At 37.3% G+C, this 20,741-nt stretch overlaps 1 protein-coding gene across 2 annotated transcripts in view; it reads left to right on the forward strand.

Annotated features, from left to right (window-relative positions):
- The window catches only part of MKLN1 (muskelin 1), a 341,476-nt gene that overhangs the window by 35,400 nt on the left and 285,335 nt on the right, over nucleotides 1–20,741 (forward strand). The window lies entirely within an intron of this gene.

Below are 20,741 nucleotides of genomic sequence, written 5' to 3' on the forward strand. Positions count from 1 at the left end.
AGTTGGTTAGAGCTTTGTCTTGATATGTCAAAGTTGTGTGTTCAGTCCCCATTGAGAACACATACAAGAGTCAACCAATGAATGCATAAATAAGTGGAACAACAAAACGATCTCTCTCTCCCCACCTTGCTCTCTCTCTCTCTAATCAATAAATAAAAATAAAAATGAACACAACTCTAGTTCTTAGTATATTCACGATATTGTACAATCATTGTCATTATCTAATCCCTCAACATGTCCATCACCTCAGAACAAAACTCCATTCCTGTCAGCAATACTTTCAACTCTCTCCTCCCCCAGTGCCTGGAAACACAAATCTATTTCCTGTCACTATGGATTTGCCCATGGTGGACATTTCATATAAACAGAATCATGCAATATGTGGCCTTTTGTGACTGGCTTTTTTCACTTAGCATATGTTTTCATATGGATATATTTTCATGGATATGTTTTCAACATTTATCCATAGTTGTAGTGTGTACCAGCCCTTCATTCCTTTCTGAATGACATTCCATTGTGTGAATATATCACATTTGCTTATCCAGACATCAGTTCATGGACATTTGTGTTGTTTCTACTTCTTGGCTGTTATAGATAATGCTGAATGTGTACATTCATGTACAAGTTTCTGCGTGGAACATATGCTTTACAATTCTCTTGGGTATACTTAGTGGAATTGCTGGGTCTTATGGTTAACTGTGTTTAACCTATCAAATCAACTTTTGAGCACAGTGTATCACATAGTATCTTTCTGCTTGTAAGGAGAAAAACATAGGAGCAAGCAGTTGTCGTAACAAATGTCTTATCTTGTTCTATTTGTATGAGAAGGTGGCAGATTAGTGGTGGTGCCTACTTCTTGGTGTTTAATGTGTCATTGGCACTCTAGGATATATTGTCCATGAAGATCTCACTTTGGGGGCCACTGCCACAGGATACATGGAGCATGACCATGAGGAAGTTACCTTTGAAATAACTGGAGGGCTCAGTTATTTCCCCAGTTTCCCCAGTTATGCCTAAGAGCAACCATAGACAGAGCCAGTCTGGAGAAGAGGAGGCTTCGAGAAGATTATGCAGTTCTCTAAGAATCATGAGAATGGTGATAGTAGAGTCCCTAACTTTTTAGTGCTCCCTATATGCCTAGTACAATGAGTAGCTAAATGTTTTACAGGCTTTTTCTAGACCTGCACTCTCCAGTATGACAGCCACTGGCCATGAGAGCTTGAAATGTGGTTAGTATGACTTGGGATAAACCATGTGTGTAAAATACACATTGCATTCCAAAGACTTAGTACCAAAAAAATAATGTAAAATATCTCACTAACATTTTTACAAGTTGAAATGATATTTTGGGTATGTTGGGTTATGTAAAATATATTAGTAAAATTAATTTCTCCTGTTTCTTTTCTCCTTTCTTAATGGGGCTACCAGAAAATTTTAAATTACATATGTGATTCACATTTGCAACTTGCATTATATATATCTGTTGGACAGCACTTGTTCTAGACTATTCTTCAGCTGGAGTAATTTGATCAGCTGGATGGTTTATCCTTCCCACGTTATGAGTGAGGAAATGGAGGCTTAGAGAGCTTAAGTAAATTGCCTGTGATCATACATCTGTGGCTTAAGAACAAATCTGTCTGTCTCCAAGCCTGAATTCTTACCCATTACCCTGTGCTGTCTTCCCATAGTCCAGAAATACAACCCGTGTGATAGAGAAATGGTTATGATCATTAGCTGTGGCTAAAAGCAGTTTCATGTGTCCACTGTAGAGAAAAAGAAAAATTGTTCACATCATTCTGTAATGTAGAATTTAGGCTGTATTGGGAAAAATTACCTCTGGGAAAGTTTCCTAAAAACTAAGTATTTGTAATATTTTGGGAATTACTTGCCAAGGATAGAAGTTTGATGAAACTACTTCAGAGGTTACTTTCATGTCTGTGATGCTACATTACAATTCATGTTAGAGTCACAGGTCAGTTGCTACTGTAACACTCAGAATGAGACAAACTAGAGTGAAATGAATTAGTGCTTCATTTTTGTCCTTTTTTTCCTGTAAAATATAAAACTTTAATTTCCTCCCATTTCATTTGAATTTGTGAAAAACCTCAACGGGACATTCTTCATAGCAATGCTGCCCCCATCTAGATTGTAACGGAGAGAAGGCAAAACTGTATAGGAGAGAAAGTGTCCTGCCATTTCCTTTCTTCCCCCGCTACCTCAAACCATTTTCCGAAATACGAGGCCTGTCCAGAAAAAGTCCAACTACTGTTAATATAATGAGAACAGTTTGTGCAACATCAATGCAACCTGGCAGCCAAGGAGAGTGACCTGGAGTGCACATACATGAACAATGACGACTTCACTATACTAGTCAGTGGAGGTGGCAGATGCCATTGAGTAAGCACATGAACCGTGTGGTCCTTATATTCAAAATGAGTGAGCAAGAGACTTTATAATGGTTTTAAATTTTTTTAATATTTTATAATTAACTTTGCCATTTAGAAAAATAAATAAAATCAATCTGTATTTAAGAAAGAAAGAAAGGGAGAGAGATGGAACTCCTACCTTTTGCGACAACATGAATGGAACTGGAGAATACTATGCTAAGTGAAATAAGCCAGTTGATTAAAGACAAATACCATATAAGCTCACCTATAAATGGACTCTATTCAACAAAATAAACTAACGAACAAAATAAACCACAGGCACAGAGACATGGAGCAGACTGAAAGTGACCATAGGGGATGGGGAAGGAGGACAATGGTGGAAAGAAGGGGAAGGGACTAGACAAAGAACATGTATGAATGACCCATGGACATGGAGCACAGAGTGGGAACTGACTGTGGGAGCGGGGATCGGGGGTGGGATGGGTGGAGGGGAGTAAAGGGGTAAAAACAGAGACAACTATAATAGAATAACCATGATTTATAAATTTAAAAAAGTTTTTAAAAAATAAAAATAAAACAAAAAAAAAATGAGTGAGCAAGTAGGGCAACAAATCTGCATCAAATTTTGTGTTAAGCTTAAACATTCCCCTTCAGAAACTATTTGGATGAGTCAGAAGGCCACAGCTATGGGCAACTAATGACTGGCAGCTTCATCACGACAATGCACCCATTCACGCATCATGTCTCGTGCAGTTTTTTGGCAAACAATCATATCACCCAGGTGACTCAGCCCCCCTGCAGCCCAGATTTGGCACCCTGCAACTTCTGGCTTTTCCCAAAACTGCTATCACCTTTGAAAGGGAAGCTATTTCAGACTGTCCATGAGATTCAGGGAAATATTATGCAGCAGCTGATGGTGAGTGGGAGAACTGTGTGAGGTACCAAGGTGCCTGCTTTGAAGGGGACTGAGGTATCATTGTCCTATGTACAACGTTTCTTTTTATCTTCTTCCTTAAGTGTCTCTATTTTTCCTGTTACATGGCTGGATACTTTTTGGACAGACCTTGGTAGAGGTTTTCACGCAGTCACATCCTTCCTTCTCCTAAGGCATCAGTGTCATCCCTCACCCACCAAGAATCCTCGTGTATGCGTATTAATGCTATTACTATATTTTAGGTACTATAACTTAATGTTATCCTCATTTTACATATACTTATGGATAACATGTATCATGGATATAATTTAATTTCAAATACAAAAGGAGAGGTTGAGTTTAGAAGATTACTACCTTCAGCTTTTTTTCCTAATGGGGAGAATTGGGATATTCAGGAATTATGCCTCAAGGTCTCATCCCCAATATTTAAACCCTCTCATATTATTAGAGGCTAGAAATGTTGCTGACAACTATTAAGCAAAATCACACATGCAATTTTTTTTCTGTTTTTTCCCCCCAGACTCCAAATTTACAGACTACCAAGAAATAAGGCAACTTGCCCTGGCTGGTGTGGCTCAATAGATTGAGCACTGGACTGCAAACCAAAGGGTTGCTGGTTTGATTCCCAGTCAAGGCACTGCCTGGGTTGTAGGCTGGGTCCCAGAGGGGGATGTTTGAGAGGCAACCACACATTGGTGTTTCTCTCCTTCTTTTCCTTCCTCCCTTCCCCTCTCTCTAAAAATAAATAAAATCTTTTAAAAAATAAAAATAAAATAAAATAAAAATGGGAATTTGACTCCTAAAAAATTAAGTGCAGCTCAAAAATCAAATTCTAAGAAGTTAAAAATTCTCTAGATATGTATGTACTATGTTGTTTTAATTTTTATTTTTAAATTCAGAGTCAGAATTTTAGTGTCCCTAGTTTCACTTGGTTTAAATAGCTACATGGAAAATAAATTTTAGCATCTGTTTTCTGCTTAGTCATCCTTCCTTAATATTCCTTAGAGGTTTCAAATGTACTTCAGATGAGATAATAATGAACCACAGAAAGTCAGAAAGGTGGAATGGTATTGAGAAAGGTAGATGGAGTTGGGATTCAGATGGCCTGAACTCTAATTGTATTTCAACAATGAATTAATAACAAGGTCTTGGGGAATTTAAGTACCACAAACATTTATTGAACACCTATTATGTTCAAAGCATTGTAATAAATGGTATAGGATAAGATGTGGATTCTCAAGGAACTTATCACTTAAAAGGAAAGAAAGCATATTCACAAATTATATGGTATATGGTATAATATGGCACAGAGTGTATGAGTAATGGAACAGAACTTATGGGAGCACAGAAGGAAATGACCGTAATTCCAGTGGGGGAGATCGGGCATGACTTTGTGAAGAAGGTGATATTTGGTGTGGTCCTAGAAGTATGGGTAGGATTTCTGGGTGGGGCTAAAAAGAAAGGTACAGGGAAGGGGAGACAATAGAAGCAAAGGTGGACAGGAGGAAAGTACAAAACTGGTTTAGGAAACTTGTTAGACAGGAAGGCACAGTTAAGTCTGAATAAAAATAGGAGGTAAATTCTGACCCTCAGATTAGAATCAGATTGTGGTAGAGCTTGAATTGTTAGGCAGGAAGGCAAAGTTAATTCTGAATAAAAATAGGAGGTGAGTTTTGACCCCTAGACTAGAATCAGATTGTGGTAGAGCTTGAGTTTCATTCTGAGGAATTTGGACCTTATTGGTGGAAGGGAGGCAGCCACGTTAAAGAGCAGATTGATGGTTGCTGACAGCTCTGAGTGGTGAGCAGAAAGACAGAGCGTTGGAAGATGAGCTAGAAAATGTTACGGTAGGGTTCTGGCAATGGGAATCGATAGAGAAAGCAGACACGGATGTTTTGGAGGAAGAATTGACAGGGCTTGGTGACGACTGCTTTTGAGATGCAAAAGATGACTGAGGTTTTGAGCATTGATGAGTCAGAGATTAGAAATGCTGAGAATGTAGAAGGTTTGCTGGGAGAGATGCCGAGTTTGGTTTGGGGCATGTTAGCCTATTTTGAACACATTAGCCAGTCATATGAAACACAAGTCAATTTCTAACTCCCCTCTTTCCAAACCCTTTAATGCCTTCCCATACTATTCAAAATAAAAAGAAAATCCTTACAGTGGCTGATAAAGCCTTATATATCCTGGCTGCCCTCTTTCCCTTTGATCTCATCTCCTTCCTTGTTCCCTTCTGAATGGACAGGAGCCACACTGGCCTGCTTGCCATTTCTCCAAGATCACTCAACATGAATCTGCCTTAGTGCCTTTCTTCGTGGTTTCTCTCTGCCAGAAACCCTCTTTCTTCAGACCATTCTCATCTCTTACCCTCTTACTCTCATCGGCTCTTACTCAAACTCCACCTTTTTAGAAAGGTCTTTCCTGATCATCCTATATAAAGTAGCAGCCACCAACCCACCCCCGACCTGGCCACTTTTCCCTCTCCCCACTTTGCTGTTCATCATTGTGCTTATCATTATCTGACGTACTATGTATTTACTTGTTTATTATCATGGCCCAGCCACTGAAGCTGTAAAAAACAATTAATAATGTAATAATCCAATGTTTTCAAGGGTGCAATGATGTTTGTTCCTCCCACACGCCATTATTGGGACTGTACATTGATATAATGCCTTTGAAAAGCAATTTGGCAGTGAACACAAAGAGTCATAAAATGTTGATGTCCTGGAACATTTAATGTTTTGAAAATTCTGAAAATCAATTCTGAGAAGATAATCTAAAATATGGAAAAGAAGAAATGCAGGAAAATATATATTGGTACAATATTTATAATATTAAGAAGAAAGATTCTAAACATCTAACAGTGTAAAGAGATAGTTAAATTAAGAAAATTACTATTCATTTACTTAATGATATGTTATTCACTGTTATAAGGATAGCTATGGAAAGCTAGTAGGCAACAGGGGAAATGCTTATGAGACAATGTTACATATAAAAACACAGGATCCACAATTGTATACAGTATAATTTCTGTTATTGTTAAATATACATATGAAAAAGATGAGGATGAAATTAACCCAAATGCTGATATTAAATACTTTAAGCTAGTGGGATTATAGATGGCTTATTTCTTTCTAAATCGTTATTTTCTATATTTAGGTTATATCCTTTCTGTAATGTGGTTATTTTATTTTTGAAATAACATATATTTTGAAAATAAACTCCAGGTGGATAAAAGACTTATATAAGTCATGACACCATAGCAGTCCTAGAGGAAACCATAGACGGTCAGATGTCCCACACAGCAATATCTTCACTGATACATCTCCTCAGGCAAATGATATAAAGGAAAGACTAAGCAAATGGGACTACATCAAGTTAAAAAGCTTCTGCAGGGCTGAGGAAAAATCAGCAAAATGAAAAGGGAACCAATTGTATGGAAAAACATATTTGCCAATGATACGTCAGACAAGGGTTTGATCTCTAAAATATATAAAGAGCTCATACAGCTCAACACCATGTAGACAAAGAATCTAATTAAAAAATGGGCAAAGGACCTGAACAGACACTTCTCCAAGGAGGACATACAGAGGGCACATAGAAATATGAATGCTCAACATCACTAGCCATCAGAGAGATGCAAATTAAAACCACAATGAAATACCACTTCACAGCAGTCAGAATGGTCATTGTTAGCAAATCAACAAACAACAAGTGCTGGCAAGGAAGTGGGGAAAAGGGAACCTTGGTACACTGTTGGGGGGACTGCACACTGATGCAGCCACTGTGGAAAACAGTATAGAATTTCCTCAAAAAACTGAAGATAGAACTGCCTTTTGACCCAGAGATTGCACTGCTAGGATTATACTCTAAGAATCCTGAGATACCATTTCAAAAGTGCTTATGTTCATAGCAGTGTTCATTATGACAACTGAAAGTCAGAAACAGCCTGAGTGCTCATCAGTAAATGAGTGGATCAAAAAACTGTGGTACATTTACACAATGGAATACTACACAGCAAAAAGAAAGAAGGAACTCTTACCTTTCTCTACAGCATGGGTGGAACTGGAGAGTATTATGCTAAGTGAAATAAGCCAGGAGGTGAAAGACAAATACCATATGATCTCATCTATAACAGGAACTTAATGAACAAAACAAACAAACAAGCAAAATAGAACCAAAGAAATAAGGAAATAAGAAACAAACTGGCAGTGACCAGAGGGGAGGGAGGAGAGAGAGCATGGGGGAAAGAAGGGGAAAGGTCTAGTCAAGGAACATGTGTAAAGGACCTGTGGTCATGGACAGCAGGGTGGGGGCTGACTGAGGTGGGGTAGGCGAGGGAGGCATGGTAGGCGGGGCAGGGGAGAACAATGGTGGGAAAATTGTGACAACTATGGTTGAACAACAATAAAAAATATATTTTTAATCATCAAAAGAATCTGATCTACAACACAACTTACCCCCTGGACTGCACTGTCAGGCATCAAGGGGAAGCATCAGTTTCCAGGCCAATGGAACCTGCGTTTAGGAATGAGGGCCACTGACCCCAATGGCTGGCCCTGAAGCTCATTAGTTCCTCAAGTCTCAGCTCCCCAATCTCCTCATTCCTGACTTCTGCTCCACTTGCCTCTGTAATTTTAAGCTGTGTCCTCCTGATTATGATGGTCACAATCATGAAACAACAAAGGTCAAAAGAGCACAGTTTGCCCTGTGCACCTGAAAATGTTTATACGTCTGGGATTGAGGCTAGGCCACCTTATCCATGTTTCTCTCCTTCCAGTTTTCCTTGTTTTAGCTACCCGTCCACACACTGGTAGACATTTGGGGTTCCCACTTTGCTCTCCTCCAGAGTGCCTATCATCATCTATGTACTTTTCTATTTTCTTGTTTATTACCAAGGGTTAAAAATCCAAGTGGTTAAATCAGACACATCTATCTACTAAGTGTCAGTTCAGCTCTTTATATGTTTATTACTTTATTGTATCCTTACAAGCCAGCAAAATACATGATACTTGCATTCTAGAGATGAGGAAACTGATGCTTAGAGAGGTCAAACAATTTACCCAAGTTCACTGACTGACCTAGGAGGTTACCAAATTGGAATTTAAACTCACCTTTCTGACTTCAGATCCTATGCCCTTAGCCTGTACATTAATAAGCACACATTAATTATCAAGGTAGCCTAAGTTAATTTATTATATAGACATCACCCAGGCAAAGTATACAATTTAATAATCAAATAATTCAACCTGAAACTCTCAATCAGTTGATGCCAAGTGTCTTTGTGTCTGAATTAACCAGTTAATTGCTGCGGGGTTTCTCTGTTTATGTTCATAGTGTCTTAATAACTATTTCAGATCCTAAAATTAGCAATTTAAAGTATTTTAACTATTTTAGTAACCTGCAGCATTCTAAATATTTAGTCCTTAACTAAAATAATTTTATTTGTTTTGATTAATGGTCTCAGTTGAAGGATTTAGCTCTTTTGGGACCAACAGCAACTTTTTTGATAAAATAAAATCCTTAGTTATTAAATATTAAATTAGATTCTTTCAACGGGTTATGTGGACTTAAGAATTGAGACTATTAATAGAAGACATGTAAGATGTCAAAAAGAATATAAAATCCAGTTATGACTAATACTATATCAGAGGAAATTTCTAATAAAAGAGAGTTTTCCATTTAATAACTCATCTATTTGAAGCAATAGTCAGTTTAGCGAAGATTCTAAGCAAATCTGTTGTAATGAGATTGAAGGAATTGAATAAGATTTTTCTAAGAAATATCATACTGTTCACCATCATAACAGCTCAACAGTGTTCTTTCTTGTCTGCCTTCTTTGACTAAAGTCCCATGTGGAAAGCCCTTTGAGCTCCTGACACAGACATGGGAAGCCAGCACATAATCATCCTCATCATAGCTAACATTTTTGAGAACTTACTGAGCCAGACTTTGCTACATACTGCACTTGATTATCTCATTTATTAATCAGAATCCAATAAAGTAGACATTATTGTTATACCCACTTCAGATAGATAAAGAAACGATTGTTATACCCATTTTGGATAGATAAAGAAACTGAGGCATGGCAGTATTAAGTAACTTGTTCAATGTAACTTGTTATATTGGTTGTTTCGCCTTGTCTGTGATCTGAGAAAATAATATTTTTTAAAAAGGAATGTCAAGTTCACCTTGGCTGGTTGTCTCAGTTGGTTGGAGAGTCATCTGGTACATCAAAAGACTGTGGGTTCAACTCCCAGTCAGGACACATACCTAGGTTGTGGGTTTGATCCCCAGTCAGGGTGCATATGGGAGGCAACAGAGCAGTGTTTCTCTCTCACATCAATGTCTCTCTCTCTCTCTGTCTCTAAAATAAACAAACATATCCTCGGGTGAGAATATAAATAAATAAGTAAGTAAATAAATGGAATGTCAAGTTCGACTGTACTGCTTTTATGTTAAAAGGAAAAGTGAAAGGTTTTTTAAATTGCTGTGGCTGTTAGGCCAGTGATTATTTCCACTGGGGAAGTGGTTCAGTGAGAGTTGAGATTTTAGATGTAAAAGTCTGAAAGAGTGTGTTTTCCTTGAATAGATTGTGATTCCCTCACACTCTTTTCCCCTATCATCCTGCACTGTAAATTTGCCTTCATTATATGAGAATGTTTTCCTCTCTGAGGACTTTTTAACTGGTGGAGCTGTCCTTGGTCTGAGAGGTCAGGGAAGAAAAGTTTTGTCTGGGGTCTGTGACTTCTCACGAAGTGGCTACACTTCTCAGGTGATGTGTAGAAATCTGCCCACCCGACATGTAGAACAGATTGGGAGAATTCTTAGGAGAGTCTATGAAAACATTAACCTACTTCAGTGTGGTACAGTTTTAGTTTTCTCTCCATTTAAGCAATGTTTTTCCACCTTAGATTGGGAAATGGGGAACCTGAAGTTCACTTAACGCAATTAAATACTTTTGAATATGTACTTTGTGCATAATACAGTTGCAACCACCACAAAAGATAAAGATAAGTTCCTATCCTCAAAGACTACACTCCACTAATAAGATACTAACATATAAAAACGTTAAACAACTCAATGCCATAAAAAGATGGAGCAGACACTGAGTACCATGGACACCAAGAGTTAGAAGTTCAAGGGAGGGAGGGGGGCCTTAAGGGAGAGAGGAAATTTAATATAGGTCTGGTAGAGGAGGAAGCTAGTCACATAATAGAGTGTATAGTTAACTCCACTTACCTAAAAATGAAATAAGCAAAAACTGTGTATGTATATTAAGTGCAGAGAGAAAGAGTTGGAAGGATACCCAGCATATTCGGGGGAGGAGAGTGCAGTTGGCAAGTGATGGGGGGGGCGGGGAAGGGCTGGAATGCATAGGGACTTTTTACTGTACATACATTATACTCCTATATTGTTTAAATATTTCTCCAAACATTACGTAGTCATGCACTATTTTGTCTAATTTTTAAAAAATTTACAAAAGGAATGGGTTTTGGGCTTGTAGAACAAAAGGAAGAAGATATTCCAGGTGAGAAGAACTTGAGTGAGTCAGAGCTCAGAGGTAGAGAGGTACAGGGGGGGACAGGACAGACGAATGGGAGCGGCATAGGGGGATGTAGGAGGAATGCAGATCGGGGCCAGATGGAGAAAGGCCGTGAGTGAAAGATCGAGGGCGTGAGCCTTTCCCCTTCGACCAGCAGCACTGAGGAGTCTCTGAAAGAGTTGGTTCAGGGCTAATTAATCTAGCTGTACAAGAATTAATTTATTAGTGAGCATAAATAAAGACCCAGCAAAGTTGGATAATATGAACTGAAGTTTACCTATCTTGCCCGCTATGAAAGCCATGGGAATGTCTCCTATCCTAACTGCAGCAAAAAAGGGCTTGGCTATGCTGTCAAATACAAACGGGGACCCGCCACTTATCCTTGATCCACAGTATTTCACCATAAATCTTTGTGTAATGTTCGACATCTGCGATAAATAATTTAAATGTATGAGGGAGATTTCTATCCCTAGCATAAGAGAAACGACTAAGTCAAATTTGTAAAATTTGAGTAAAAATTACTTGATTTTAAAAACAAGTCAAATATATTCTGTAATATGGTATTTGTTTTAGTTTTGTCCTTTCCTTGGGTGAATTGGAAAATTGATATTTTCTTTAAACTTGTGTTTATAATTATAGTACTATTCAAACACAATGTATATATACACATTATATTTTATTCATACATATACATATTCATACAATAGACACAGTTTAACTAAAATCTACAGCTACCTGAGAGTGGAGAAGTAACCCTCCTACAAGCCACTCTCGAAGGAAATAATCGAATATGAGGAAAAATACTGTAGCTAATTGAATCTTGAGTCATGCATTGTGACTCATTTTAAATGATTGGATTCTGGGTAAGATGAATTTCTTCATTGACCAAAATGTGGAAGAAGGACACATCGGAGTCCCAGAATGGTGATATGAGTTAGGTTTGTAAAAACATGATATTTACCTACTGCAAATTATCTTGTAACCAGAGTGATGTTTGAGAGACACTGACAATTAAATTTAATTTTCAGTTTTCACTTTCCTTCTTCAAATGTTAAAAAACAACTTTAAATTCCCCCTTTCCCCTCACTGGCCCCACCCCATTCAGTCTGCCCTTTTTCAGAGAGGCAGATGAAATTCTTAATAGGCCAAACTGAGTTTTCCTGCCTGGTGAAGGCAAAACAAATATGAGGGGACAAAAAAGAGCCAAAAAAGCTTTACAAATCATGTGGAAAAAAAGATTCCTGATTCCATGTGCTGCATTTGCCTCAGAGCGCCTTCTCTGTTCTTCGGTTCATGGGCAGGCACCCAATCCACTGAGCCACAACAGCCAGGGTTCTTTCTTTGTTCTTTTTAATCCTTCTTTATCCTTTAAAATTACTCTGTCACATCTCTTCCCATCATGAAGAGGAGAGCAGCACAAGTCATCTGACCTCTGTATGTTGGGAAAAAGCAGGAATGCAAGGTGATTCTGTACCTTCCATGATTAGACAGACTTACAAATTTCAGCAAAACAATTTTGGAATAAAAAATTTTTTTCCTTAAAAAAAAATCTAGACCAGAACAAAAAAAAATCCTCTAATCATTTTAATGTAGTTCTTAACACCAGTTTTATCTATTCAATTCAGCAAATATGTACTACTGTCTGCCAAGTTGAATTTTTAAAAATCATGTAGTCCTGATGGCATGGTGCCAATCAACAGGATTGCAAAACTACAGAATCTCAGCTTGTAGTGCCGTTTAGACAGGGGAAGTCTGTTCTCTGCCTCCTTCCTTTCTTTTCATTCTCTCTCTCTGTCTTTTCTCCCCAGCTTGTCTTCCTTTCTGATAAATGGGCATTCTACGTGTATCTCCATTTCAGAAGCAATACATTATTTGAACTCTATCTGAATAAGTCTGAAACCTAATAGATGGAAAATATTTTTGAGTTTGATGTTCTCCTACACATAGGAAAAAAAATGGAGCTTCTGTGAATGGCAAGAACTTAAGCAAAGGTTGAGAAAGGATATTTGTGAGTGCAGAAGTTAATGAGAAGGTCATTCTAAGCAGAAGGATGGGAGTTGATTTTGCAATTGTACAAAACTTTTTAAAGAGAGGAAGGAATAGCGACTGGTGATGAACTGACATGCTAAGATAATGCTAAGAGAAATCAGGAACACCTAGAGAGTAGGGAAATATTTTGGACAAAAAATAATAATAATAACCACCCTCAGTTTATCTGTTTGTACATCAACATATTTGAGGTGAAACATGCAAATATATATATTTCACTGTTGATGATGTTAAAGATCCCCAAAAGCAAAGGAACAATATCCCATTGATTCCTAGCTGAACATCAGAGAGTTAGTTTATCAATAGTTTGTGATGTAAAATGAGTTGGGGACCTTACTATCTTCAGTTTATTTCTGCTTTCCTTCTAAGTTCAGGGATAAAACCTGTAAGTTTTTTGTATATCTAACATTTGTTTTAAATTTAATTTTATTTAATTTAATACAAATTATATTAAAATGTAAACATTGAATATATATAATTTATAACATAGCCTATATATTTATAATCTACTAATACAAAATTATTACAATATACAATTAATAGTAATCTTAAGTCACATATGTATATATATTTAAATGCTTGAACTTTTCTTTATCTTAAAAGTTTAATTACTTCAATATTTTGTTTTGTGATATTAAAAATGGTTTATTTTGTCATTTTCTAAAAAAAGATCTATGCTTTTTTATTTTTCTAACCAACAGCTAAATTTAGAGGTTCTGTCTTACATCACAGATGATTCTTGTTGGTACAAAAAGTTTGTATTTTGGGGGGCTATAGAGACTTCTTGTCCTTTAAGCCTTATTTTCAAAGTTTTTGTCAATTGTTTCCTAATGTCCCTTGTAGTAGCTTGCCAGCAATAGGGAAAAATAAAGCAGAGACTGTGTCAAAAAATTCACTGTCCCACATTCATCCTTCTTCAGCGGAGTTTACTCAATAGTGTTCCCCGTTCAGCTACTGTGCCAGCCAACGGAAACAGCTAGTTGTTGTCTGAAATGAAGAATAATTGGAAACATGGTGCCTGTTTCTTTTCCTGCAAGTAACAATTCACCCATTTAACATTCTTTTGGTGCTCCTGAATTCTGTGCTAGACAGTTGTTGACTGTTTCATGGAGGCAAACTTTAACCTTCTATCCTGCTGCCGACCATCCCAGTGTGAAACAGTGACAGCCATGTGATGGCCTGGCACCTCTACCTGGACTTAGTACCATGTGGCACCAGCAGCTTTATGTAGGTACATGGACATCAAGCTGGGAAAACCCAGAAAGTTTAAGGTACTTACCCAAGGTCACTCTGCCCGCAAGCTTAGAGCAGACTGTCTGCTTCCATCACCTTTTTTCAGGACCCTATACTACAATATGCTTTCATCTTTCATGGCCAAGTATATAACTGATTCTGTAATCTTTCATACATATATTAAAGATTACATATTCTCTTTTTGTGAGGTATACATTTGTGGGTTTTATACTGTATACTAATCACACACATACATACATGCATGTATAATAATAGGCTTGTAGGTTATATTATTATAGTCTTCTATATTCTTGTGTGATTTTGCCTTCATATTCTAGCAAATTCTGAAAGAGGTATATACTATGGTTATCAATTTCACCCAATTCTGTTTGCCTTTCTAGTGGTTTTGGTTTTTTTATTTTGTGCTATTTCTTTAGTTTATAATTAGTTTGACAACTGCATTTTGTTCATGCTTATGTCTGTACCACAGGAACCTGAGTTGGTTACATAGAAAATGATACCCAAATAAAAGTGGCTTACATAAATACAAATGTATTTTTTCAAACATAAAATATATCTAATGGTAAGAAGTTCAAGGCCGGTGGAGTAGCTCCATGGTCATCTGGAATACAAATTCCATTTGTCTTTCTGTTCAGCCACCTTAACTATGTAGTGTCCATTCTCCAAATTATGGTGGCAACATGGCTTCTTCAGTACCAGCCATCACATACATATTCCAATCAGAAAGGAGAAAAAAGAAGAAGGCAAGGAGAAGTAGCTTCTAGCCGAATTAGACTTCAGCAAGCCCTGGCCACTAAACTTTGCTTTCAACTTACTGTTCACTTCTGACTATAAAAGAGAAGAGAAAAATTGATTTTTTAAATCTGGACACATTGCTGTGCCAAATTAAACTGAGGTTTTATTACCAAGAATGAAGAGTAATGGGCATTGCATAGGCATCTAGCAATTTCCGTCACAGTGCCTTTATTCATTCCATCTTCTTGTTCCTATTTACTGCTTTTGGCCTTGAATTTGACACTGACATTGCCACTCCTGCTTTTGGATTTGCTTGACATATAGCTGTCCAATCATTTATTTTCAAAATTTGTCTCTTTATTTGAGGTGAATTTCTTATACGTAGCTTAATTTTACTTTTTTGCTTTTTTAACCCAGACTGAAGGTTTATCTTTTGAAATGGAACTTTGATTAATTCAAATTTATAATGGTAACTGATATATTTATCACTATTCTTTCCATTTTATTTTTGTTTTTACTAATTATCCTACTGTTTCATTTTTCTTCTTCCTTTCCTTAGGTTTACTGACTTGATCCTTTTTTAAAGGTTATTTTCCCCTGTATTAAGCTGAAAGTTTTCCTATGAAGTGCTTACTTCTCTTAAATGAATTAATAATTTTTTTTTCTTCCTGACTGAGTAACCTGTATCTCAGAGGTTCATTGTGAATGTGCTGAGGAAGAAGTGCAACTTATTTCCTCAGTGAAGGTCACTGGCACTATGTAATAATTAAGGTTTGTCTTCCTCACTTCCTTCACCATCGTGCACAGACAGCCGCAGACTCTCAAGAAGAACTGGAAATGAGCCCAGTCCTGACTGAGCACCACTCCTCTGTGCAGCACCTTCCAGATTCCCTTGAGTCTAACTATTGAAGAAAAAAGAAAAGCTATTGTCCTAGATTCTAAAAGTCCACATGGGAATGGATTATGATAAATGTTCATTCTCTGAGTCTTTACTGAATGCAAAACAAGTTATCACAGGTGGTAAAGCAACTAACAATAATGGGCAACACTCCAATACATTTTGTGCTTGCTACCCCCATTGCATTTGTTTTAAAACCTTTCTTTCCACAGTAGGTTTGAGTTCTACAAAGTTTCGTATAGTTTGGTAAGGAACTTGCCTGTGAAATTTGGCTTTAGGTTACTTGGTGAAATTATTAAGCCTTCTTTTATACTTTTACATTTACATGATTATATTGTTTCTAAAAGAAGCTTTTTATCTCTTGTCTGGCTTCAAATTATACCTTCCACTTCATGCCACAGCAGTGTACTTGTTCCCAGGAGCAATCAAGACTCCTACAATTAAGTAAATGGTACAAGTGTACCATTTGGTACATCTAGGTAGGAATTCTGCTGGGGTTTTTTTCTCCCATGGGGAATAATATAAAGGAAGAAACCAAAGTTACGTGAAAGCCATAGAACTTCTACCCAACTCCATCATTCTAATTTACTCCTTTTTAAAAAATTATTATTTTAGATTCCCTATGGATATTATTTGGTTACAAATTGATATGTATTTTGATAAATCTTAGAATAGATAAATGATTTGTAGCACCAACTATTTGTACTCTGTAAAATTCTTTATTATATATTAATATGTAAAAATAAATCAAATAAAGAAGAACCTATTACATATAAGAAACTATACCTTGAAACATTTGGTTTGTAATATTTGCCCCTGGGGCTCTCTCTCCCTTTAGCATCAAGTATGGAGTAATCCCCTCCCAGTATCTACCACTTGCCATATATTATGAGGGCAAAGGGACAAAAGATCAGTTCTTTTGTTGGAAGTGCCTCCCTTCCCATCACTACTATTTTCTTGCAATGTTTTAGGCAGAGAGAGCAAGGCACAGTGTCATAGGAAGAGAATAATAAATTTTAAATTGCCCTGTCAAGTGTGACTCAGTTGGTTGGGCATTGTCCCATAAACTGAAAGTTCACCAGTTTGATTCCCAGGTCATGGCACATGCCTGGGTTGCAGGTTCAGTCCCCAGTCGGGGTACGATCAGAAGGCAGCCAATTGATAGTTCTCTTCCTCTCCTTCTCCTGCCATTTCCCTCCCTCTAAAATCTAAAGTAAAAAAGAAAAATAGGACACAGACAGCAGTGTAGTGATTGCATGGTGGAGAGGAGCAGGTGGAGGTAGAAGAGGGTATGAAGAGGATAAATGATAATGGAAAAATACAATAAAGAGGGACTATTAAAAAAGAAAACATCAAAAAATAAAAAATAAAATAAAAAAATAAAAATATGCCATGCACCTGAATTTTGAAAATAAATAAATAAATACATTTTAAATGTACTACTTTCTCCTCTTCTTAGGTATTTTTCCCCTGATATTGACCATAAAAGGGGCTGGTCTCACTTAGCCTCAGGAGAAGTAAGAAAGATTTGAGAGTAAGAAAGAATTGAGAGTAGGAAAGAAAAGTGTCTGATGAAAATAAAATTTTAGGAAATATATATGAATAAGCATGTTATCAGATTTGAAGGTGAAAATGTATTACAATGTAGTGTGAATTTAATTTTACTGGCTACTAATATGTATTAAAAATGAAGCTTCACAACATGTTGAAGATGGATGACAGGTTCATTAAGATGGAAGTTGGGGGAGAGATGGGGGATACCTGAAATAGTGTCAACAACTTAAAAAAATTTAAAAAGATGGACGTTGGATCCATTTTTACTATTCTTGCTATCTTTGGCTAAATATTTTAAACTTTCCATAATACAAAGCTTAAAAAAGAAAATAAATGAGGTTTCAGAAAACTGTTCTGGATTGGTTAATGCTGAAAAAGAGATACCTCTTTTTATGCCCCATAAAAATCGCATCATTAGTATGTTCATCAGTGAAGTTTAAAACCAGTCTGGGTTCACAATGTTGACAAAAACGCTTCAACACTGTACATGAGTCCTGTAGTTGACATTCTATGATTGAACTTGGGGAAAAAAAGAGACTCACATAGCTTTCATGAATTAATTGAAAATACTAAAATTGAAATTTTTCAGTAAGAGGGTGCGAAGGGGAGTAACGGGGGACATGTGTAGTAGTGTCAACAATAAAAATTAAATTTAAAAAATGTTTAGAAAGAGATGACAATTCTTATCTGAAACAAGCCATCAGTTCTCTAGTTATTTTTACTATCATGTTATTTGGACTTAGAGCATTAGATGAAGAATCAGAAATCTGTTTAAGCCAACCCCTAGAACAGACAACTTTTTTTTATCTCTTTAGTGTCTCCTTTTTTTCTCTCTAGGTAAATGAGAAACAAACAAAAAAACAAATAAACAAACAAAACAAAAACCCCTAAAATTAAAATCTATATCTTCCAGAAGCATTTTGAGGAAGAACCATGCTTGAAAGATTTTTCCAATGTATCATAACAGAATTCTGTTACTACAGAGAGACTGTCCTCTTTGCTAAGAACAAATAGAAAATACTGACTATAAATAGATGAATCATTCTAAAAGTCTGTTTCGGAGTGTCATCTCTTTGTAAAATTTCCCACTTAAGGTGCGACGGTTTTCATTTTCTTCTCAGCTGGCCTGGGCTTAGAGCAATGATCTACCACTCTCATGTATCAAATGTGTGCTAGAATTTAGAAGTATGCATAATCCTGGCCTAAGGTACAATTTGAGTGGGTTGACACAGCACAAGAAAGGCTCTGAAACTCTAGTGGATGACCAACGCATTGCTCCCAAGGAGTCCTTGTATGATAGATGTGACCATGGCATGCTTTGTGACTTTTTGGTTAGTTTGCATAGATTTCAATCCAATTTTGAGGTACTATGGGGTGAAGTGCACTAGGGAACACGTCACACAGTATCAGGAAGATGTGGAGTGGCTGTGACACTCGGATAAAATTAAATCTTGAGAAATAAAACACCTAAAGGAACCGAATGTAAGGAAGAAAGGGGAATACAATAACTTATCATTAAAAATTAACCAGATATTTACTAAGTGCCTCTTCTGAAGATTTCTTACGCTTAGGTAGCTAGCAAATATTGGTTTACAAAATACTTTGATATATGTTGTGTTATTTGATCCTCCCAACAAACTGGTGAGGTAAGTAGGGCAAATTCAAGGTGAGAAAATTGCATCTCAGACACTTACTGCTTCCTGAAGGCCTTCTTCCCAGCTGAAGTGGGCAAGGGACTCAGAAACTACCCTGGTCTCCAGATGCTGTCCTGTGGTCATTTCCCTTTGATCACCCAGTATTGTGCTTTTGCATTCAGTTTAGTTTGTGGACGATTCAAAAGAAGTAAAGACATGATCCCTGCCCAGTGAGTTTATGATCTACATGAGAAAAATGAAAGTTTTACATCATGAAAGAAGCAGATAATTATTACCTGTTCAACTGTATGAAATGGGCTATAAATACAGTAATATTTGGATTACTTCAAAAATAAGGTGCTATAAATTCTACACAAGCCCTGAAAAATGTTTGTAGGTGCCCAAGGATACTGATCAACTGAAGGTTTCTCAAGTCTTCCAGCCAGGCAACAATGTTTTCCTGGAGAAGTCCCATGGGTAATTATTGACCAGGAGCAAATCCTGCAGAGGAGAAAGGGTAAGACAATAATTTCTTATACCTTCTCATGTACTTGCAGGTATGATCTTGTATAGCTCTGCGGTGGCACATGATTGCTTCCAAGAGCTGATTTTTGAATTGTCAAATCTTATTGGACTCCATTGTACCTCAGACTGAGAACAGGAAGCTTGTGGGAGCTAGTTCTAGCCCTGGCCCATCTTTGTTATGGCCTCTAGGTCTTCAGTGGAGACCACCATGCAAATCACCTCTTAGCATCCTCCTATACACCTAATTGCAAAGGGAGCAAAGGGAAAAATTCCAATTAAAAAAAATTTGTTTTCAATTACAGTTGACATACAATAGTATATGAGTTTCAGGTGTACAACATAGTGATTAGACATTCATGAAACCTATGATGTGATCACCCCAATAAGTCTTGTACCCATCTGACACCACACATAGTTAATATAGTACTATTGACTACATTCTCTATGCTGTTCTTCACATCCCCATGAAAAGCTCAGTTGAATTTTTTTTGAAGAAAACTGCCTGGAGGCAGGTGCATGTGCACATTTGTTCTACACTCAGAGGTACTGTCACTTCAATAGTCTGCAGGGACTCTGTGACCACTTTTATTTTCTGATGTCCTAATGCTCAAACCTAAAACTTCTCAAACCCATGTTTGTTTCAGAAGCAAAATTGTACTGGAACTGTCTGTTCTTTCTTTTTCAGCAGAGCAGACCTGTCCTCAGAGACAGCTGAAGGCCAGTCACTGCCTCTTCCTGTCTGTGTCTTCCCCACTGAGTGGCATATTGCCTAGGAGGCTCCATGGGGACTTCCAAAGCCATCAGTGAGTGACTGGTAGCAATCCTTTTAAAAAAATGCATAAGACTGGACCAGTCTACCAGTATTATGGGCATTCCTATGTAGCCTTCTTAAAAATGTTAATTTGCTGAAGTGTCCATTGGAATAGGCCAGCATGGATGGATCTACTGTGTGATCCTGCTTGCCACCAGAGTAGAGTCAAAACAGCAGGTTCACGCTGGCATCTCTGCCAGAGTTGTTCCTCGAGCATCAGTGTGTGCCCACCAGAGAGGAGGAGAGGGTGGTGGGAGAAATCAGCTTGGAGATCAGAATGAAACCATGCTGTGCTGTGAGTAAATGCGAGGGTACCACCATTGAGCTCATCTTACACTGAGCATTTGAATGCAAATGTGAACACAATTCTGACTCCTAAACCCAAGCACACAACCACTACCACCAGATCACCCA

This window comes from Pteronotus mesoamericanus, unplaced genomic scaffold (assembly GCF_021234165.1).
Source record: "Pteronotus mesoamericanus isolate MK-2021 breed Mesoamerican mustached bat unplaced genomic scaffold, CSHL_Meso_final scaffold_85, whole genome shotgun sequence".
Classification (NCBI taxonomy): domain Eukaryota; kingdom Metazoa; phylum Chordata; class Mammalia; order Chiroptera; family Mormoopidae; genus Pteronotus; species Pteronotus mesoamericanus.